Here is a 7,026-nt window from a genome sequence, read left to right on the forward strand (position 1 = left end):
GGGCATGAGATCTCTGGAGAGCTTTCGAGTCCCACTGTCTAAGCTACACTCTGAACTGATCAAGTTAGACTCTCGCGGTGAGTCCCCGACACAGTGATTTTTTTCAGAAGTTCTCCAAATGGTTCCAGTGTGTAACCGAAGGGTGAGAACAACAGCTCAACAACAATGTCTGTCAGAAAGTAGGGACTCAATAACCTTACTTTGCTTAATGACGGAATGGAATTCAGGTTGCACCACAGAAGCCCTGAAGCTAGGAAAGACTGGAGTTTATGCATATGAAGTGTGGGTTAGGGAGATTGCTATCAGGGAGAGATTTATAAGATCGTTAGTTTAGAATGGGCACAGTGGTTATAAGATTGAATCCAGTCATGGTCAAGGGACCTTCTTAAGTACTGCAAGGGACTAGATATGGTATGGCAGTTAGAGACAAAGCTACAGTGTTGGGAGGTGGCAGAAGTGGACTGTCGAAGTTGTCTGGGGTCGGCCTTGTTCATGCCTTCAGAAGGGACATTCTAGGCTAAGCAGGTTCTGACCCACACTTTCTTCTGATTCTTTTATGACTCTACATCCACACTCCTCAGGAAAAGCTTCTTGTCTTCTATGCCTGAGGTTACCATTGCTTCCCAGAACGAAGAAACTCACACTTCTGGGTGCTGTGGACCACGCCTGTGCTCCCAGCTACTTGGCAGGATAAGGCATGAGGATTATTCGTTCAAGGTAGGCAACCTAATGAGACCCTTTCTTAAAAAAAAAAAAAAATCACTCAACATATACTAAAGTCTTATTGTGAATTATTCATTGAAAGAGAGTATGATGGGGTTGGAGCTCTGAAAGCTAAGAACAGAGAAAGCAAAGATAGTAAACTAAAGGCCTAAGCTCTCTCCTTTGTCGTTTTTCTTGAGGCTATTTACTTAGGGTTTCTACTGAGGAAAAAAAAAATCCATAAAACTACCCCACTATACAGGTCCTGTAATGTTCCAGGAGGAAAAACAGTTATGGAGAATGGCTGTGACATGATTCTTTATATGAATACAGCTTCTACTTATTTCTTATTTAACGTATCACATGCCACATTGTAAAACTCTGATAGTGAGTGAGGTAGAGTGTGGGACCCCATGAAAAGGGAGAGTTTCTACCCCTCCCCCTCCCTAATGTCACAGTCGTTTCTCAGGAATTGCCTTAAGATAGCTGAAGGTCGTGCGATCCAGTGGTGGAGGAGTTTGTAACTTGTGATTTTTCAAAGAAGAGGTTGTACTTCCTGCAGCAGGGCAAACATTAACCTTCTAGAAGGAACATTGCAGTCTTGATAATCTGCAGCATCGATGGGCACACAGAGTATCTGGGGCCATCGTGTAAACCCTTCAGTACAAGCCTAGAGCAGTCCCTGGTTAGGAATTGATCTAGTTCTAAGAAATGATCAACATTCAGACCAGGAAATCCTGGTGGTTGCTCTCACGGTGCCTGCTGCTGCAGCAGCCCCGAAGTCGGAGGAAATTACAAGAGGACAAACAGAGCCTAGATTGCAATAGGGGAGGGAAGGTGAACCACAGGCGTGGGCACACAGAACTGCCTGGGAAGAAAACACAGATGGACTGGGAATTGTGGGCCATGTTGGCCGTCCTAACCTGTGGGGAATGGAGACATGTCGATCAAGACTAACCTTGAATACGTGGGAAGCTCAAAGCTTGGGCTGCATCACACCCTATCTCTAAAGACAGAGGAAAACTGGAAGCTGAGTAGTTTGATCTGATTGCAATATGTAAATTCCGTGTATTAGACTACCTCCCAAGATGATCTCTCCATGTTTCTTAATCCAGTATCTCTTGGGACACTGACCCTGAGACCACCTCCTTGCTCTTTATAAAGAGCTCCGAGACCACATGTTATGTTCCACATCCTAGAAGAAAACCCATAAAGCACACAGTGTTGTAAGGGTTCTGAGGGGACTAGGGGTAATGGAAGAGGAAGGTTTGTTTAGTTTTGTGGCAAGTTCTTTTCATGTCTATGACCACGGAGTCTCTCTTAATGGAAGGTTTAACAGCTCGTTCCCTGGAATGCCACCTCTCAAGAGGCAGTATCTCATGGTGGGTAAGGACCCTCAGCTTTTCTTGTACCTGTATCAGTCAGAAGATGTCTTCATGCCCAAGCTTTCTGCTTTATCAAAGAGTCCCAAGAGCAGGACACAGCAACTTTTCTTGGCAAGCAGAAGTCTTCACTTACTTATCACTGGACTAATCTAATAGTGCAGACCCTGCACCCAGGAAAGCATATTCAACTGTCCAGACAGTAGAGGCATTTCAGCTTAATGGGTGAGACGGCAGTAATTTTGATCTAGCATGACCATGTGTGTGCCACCCCGTGTCAATTCCACGTGGCTCCCGAAGGAGTTCCTCCGATTGCTTCTCTCAGATGAAGCACGGACATCACTGCTTTGCTCGGAATCCATTCGGAAGTGATTTGGCTTTCGTTATCTGGGCTTTGGATGCTGGGTGCCGAGTCTTGTGAATTGAATGCCTGAGTACCATAGACTGGTTCCCTGAAAGTTTCTTTGTAAGGGAAGGTATTGCAGAGCAAAACGAGTGTTCACCTTGTGTGTTAGCTTCCTAGGGCTTAGTGCAACAGCAATTTATGGTATTATCGTTCTAGGAGCTAGATAGAAGCCTGGAGGTAAGCTGTTGCAGGACCCTGTTTGTCTGAAGCCTTCAGAGACTGGTTCTCCTCTGGCTCTTCCGGCCTCTAGTAGCCCCAAATAGCCTTTGGCTTGTGGCAGTATATCACCCTGGCCGCTGCTTCTACTACTGCAGTGACTTTTCTCTGCCTCTGCACGTTGCCAGCCCTTTTACTCATGTCCGTCCCTGACCCTAAATATCTTCATTGTGTAAAGACACCAGTCATATAATATCAGGAACCATATAAGCTCCTTTAAACTACATCACACTATTTCCTTATATTCTCAAGTGTTGGGGGTTAGGACTTCAATATATCACTATGAGGAGAACATAGTCCAACTCATAGCATCCTAGAAATGAATCCTCTGAACTTAAGGGCAAAGGAACTAAAGACAAGCAATACCTTCCCCTCGTTGGCAGCCAGAACATCATTTTTACTTTCTTGGGAGGAGGCACAGAGGCCAAGAGTGGCCAGACTATTTCTAGTGCTTTCTTTTCTCCAAGGGTTGGAATTTACAGACAACCCAAGCTCCCTCTTGAAGATGAGGAGGTAGAAATAGGCTGCCCCATTCCCAAAACATCAAGCAGTGGTGGCTTTGGGGCCAATTAGCTCTTTGGAGATCCTCAAGGTCCTGCCTTAAAATGTTCTCTCTCTCCTGGGTCCAAATGTGTACCTGTGTGCACTGATAAACCTGGTTACCTAGACGCCAGAAACCGAGTGCTCCTTGGTGCACATGGGGCCACCTCTAATCGGCCATGCCCTTGGGAGCTGGTCCTTTCAGGCCTAAGCCTTGTTGTTGTCAAGTGTTCTCACTGGTCTTAGAAATAGTGGTTAGCAACCAACATGCAATGTGTACTTAGATTTTCAATTAAGATTTGGGAGAGAGGAGTGAATGTTCAGTATTGGGGAAAATGGAGTTGTACATGAAACAGAGGTAATTGTCTTAAACAGCAGTGGAGGAGGCTGGGCTCAGTTGGTAAGGTGCTTATCACGCAAGCATGGGACCTGTGCTCAGGTCCCCAGAACTGATGGGAAAAGCGGGACAGAGAAACACACACTTGTAATCTCAGAGCTGGGGTTTGTTGATACAGCAGGCTTGCCTACTCGGTGAGAGACCAGGTATCAAAGGACGTGAATGACATTCCTGAGGATAACACTTGAGGTTGTCTTCTGGCTTCCACACACACAATTGCACACACACACACACACACACACACACACACACACACTAAAAAAACAACAAAGGAGCCTGGAATGAAGAGCACTGTCTTCTCTCGAAGAGGATCCAGGTTCAGTTCCCAGCCCACGTATGACCATCTTTAACTCCTATGAAGGGATCCCATGCTCTCTTCTGGACTCCCCAGACATCAGGCATGCCTGTGTTGCACAGACGCTCATTCACTCAGAGAAAACATATACAATATATAATATGTAATATGTAATGTGTAATATGTAATGTGTAATATGTAATATATAAAACCTATTATAGATAATAAAATATATTATAAAAAGTAAATAAAACACAAAAAACAATAAGAAGGAAAGAAGCGCCACTGAGCAGACTGAGCAAGCCCGACATCTTTGCTTATAGAGAAAAGCTAACAGTGGCTGAACCTTTACATGCCCTCTATCAGTGAGAGCTTTGGGTCGGAGACGCTGTCTCTAGAGTATGCAGTTCTCAAACACAGGTGGAGAGAAGAGCCTCTGATGAAGGACCTTCATTCGAAAAGGAAACCAGAGACCACCACGCGGGGCATGCATACACTGGCTTGGAGAATGAACGTCAAGTCAAGGCTTCACCAGGACAGAGAAATCTCGGCAAACTGTCGTAGGGGCTGGCAAACTCAGACGGGCAAACACAGCAGGCCTGTGTGAAGCCTTAAGGTCACACTTGGCAGTTCCCTGACAGTTGTTAAGAAGAAAACATACAGTCTTAAAGATAAAGCAGGCTCCAGTAGTTCCTGGAACAATCGCTTGTTACCCAGGAACATTTTATTTTTTTTTCCCTGTGACCTCTTGGCTCTGTTTTTGATGGGTATGACAAGAATAATTTGTATACCCAGTTTCCACACTGGTAACCACAGGGCTCCATGACCTTCTTGGGGGAAGGGGAGGGAGCTGCCTCTCCCTCTTTGTCCTGAGAATAGATTGGTTACATCCCCTAGCACTTTGCACCTCGGGGATCACGACCCTCTACCACACATCCTGCTATCCTAGCTTACAAACCCTTCCAGGACATGAACTGGTCCACTGGCTCCTTTATTGTTTAGTTTTCTGCCCATGACTTCCTGGGTGAGTTTTCTAAGTAGATGATTAATACACTTACCAAAGAGTTGTTTCATGACTTTCCTGATACTGTACTATAATTGCTTCATTTTTTTGTGTTTTATGTACTTTGTTTTATATATCATATATTTTTTATGTACTATACTTGCCTCAAACACAGAAAGAAAAATACCCTGGCCAATCATCATATTCAGAGAGGTGACACAATATGGCCAGTCTTTCTTTTTTTCCTTTCCTTTCCTTTCCTTTCCTTTCCTTTCCTTTCCTTTCCTTTCCTTTCCTTTCCTTTCCTTTCCTTTCCTTTCCTTTCCTTTCCTTTCCTNTCCTTTCCTTTCCTTTCCTTTCCTTTCCTTTCCTTTCCTTTCCTTTCCTTTCCTTTCCTTTCCTTTCCTTTCCTTTCCTTTCCTTTCCTTTCCTTTCTTTCTCTCTCCCCTCTCTTTCTTTCTTTCTTTCTTTCTTTCTTTCTTTCTTTCTTTCTTTCTTTCTTTCTTTCTTTCAGATTTATTTTATTTTACGAGTATTCTACCTTCATGTATGTATGTTCACTATGTTCATGCCTAGTGACTGTAGAGGCCAAAAAGGGGGTCAGATCCCATGGAACTGGAGTTATAAGTGGTTATGAGCCACCATATGGATGCAGGAAATAGAACTTGGGTTTTCTACAAAAGAAAAAATGCTCTTAAACCACCAAACCACCTCTCTAGCCTCATTCTTTGTCTTTAAATATATGTATATATTTAAATTATAAAAATTGATATACATATACATATGCATTTTTTCTGTGTGTGTGTGTGTGTGTGTGTGTGTGTGTATGTTGGGGCATATGTGTGTGTGTTGGGGCACGTGTGTGTGGAGGTCAGAAGATAACCTACAGGCATTGATTTTTCTCCTTCCACTTTGTGGGTTCTGAGGATTTAACACAGGTCATGAGGCTTGGTGACAAGTGCCTTGAACCCCCATTCTTTTTCACTGACTGGCATTTTCTCTACAGTTTCCATGGGCAAACCCAACTTCTCTACATGGAAGTGCTATCTCATGCCAGTGTACTCAAATGTTTCCAGGGATCCTGCTGGACAGTCACCTAAAAGTCTCCTTTTAGGCTTGTAAGTCCATAATGGGCCATTGCCAACAGAGAGCCTCACACTGCTCTGACCCCAGTCAATACCTAAAGAAGGTGTGCTGGCTACTTTTATGTCAACTTGACACAAGCTAGAGTCATCTGAAAGGAGAGAAGTCCAATTAAGAAAGTGCCTCCCTAAGATCTGGCTGTAGGGCATTTTCATAACTAGTAATTCAAGGAAGAAGGGCCAGCCAGTTGTGGGTGGTGCCATCCCTGGCCTGTTGTTCCTGATATCTATAAGAAAGGAGATTGAGCTATACAGAGAAACCCTGTCTCGAAAAAAAAAAAAAAAAAAAAAAAAAAAAAGAAAGAAAGAAAAAAAAAAAAGAAAGAAAAGAAAAGAAGGAAGATTGAGCAAGCCACGGGGAGCAAGTCAGTAAACAGCATCTCTTCATGGCCTCTGCATTAGCTCCGGACTTCAGGTTCCAGGTTCCTGCCCTGCTTGAGTTTCTGCCCCCACTGCTTTTGAAGATGGAACTGTTAATGAAGTAACCCTCTCCTCCCCAAGATGGTTTTGGTCATGGTGTTCCATCACTGCAATAGTAACCCCAACTAAGATAGAAGGGAATGAACTTTTTGCCATATTGTACTGTTCATATGGTACCCTATTTCTGGGACCCTTGAAGGATAGTCATGGTTTACTAAATAAACTCAAAGAAAAGTAAATATTAGAAGAGAATTAAATTCAAATCCAATGCTGGCTGATCACATCAGTGCTTGCAGAGCTTGGAAGAGAATTCCCAGCTAATTAGTTCCTCATTAAACCAAAGCCCCTGATCTTCGCGCTACTCTGGACATTTCGTTCCATAGAGGACACATGAAAGAGCAGGGACTGATATGTCTGCTGGAAAAGGACAAGTACCAGAAGCTGGGTGGTGCCAACTTGTAGGAATGGTGGCAAGGACTAAGTATGGACTGTTTCTTTTCTTTTCTTTTCTTTTCTTTTCTTT

The 7,026-nt window shown here is 43.7% G+C and overlaps 1 protein-coding gene across 1 annotated transcript in view; it reads left to right on the forward strand.

Moving 5' to 3' along the window:
* The first annotated feature begins 392 nt into the window (after window positions 1–392).
* The window catches only part of Papss1 (3'-phosphoadenosine 5'-phosphosulfate synthase 1), a 133,864-nt gene continuing 127,230 nt past the window's right edge, over window positions 393–7,026 (forward strand). The window contains exon 1 of the mRNA XM_021195245.2: window positions 393–717. The gene's annotated coding sequence lies outside the window, so the exon portion shown is untranslated. The remainder of the gene's footprint in view (window positions 718–7,026) is intronic.

The sequence above is a fragment of the Mus pahari genome, chromosome 4, assembly GCF_900095145.1.
Source record: "Mus pahari chromosome 4, PAHARI_EIJ_v1.1, whole genome shotgun sequence".
NCBI classification, from domain to species: domain Eukaryota; kingdom Metazoa; phylum Chordata; class Mammalia; order Rodentia; family Muridae; genus Mus; species Mus pahari.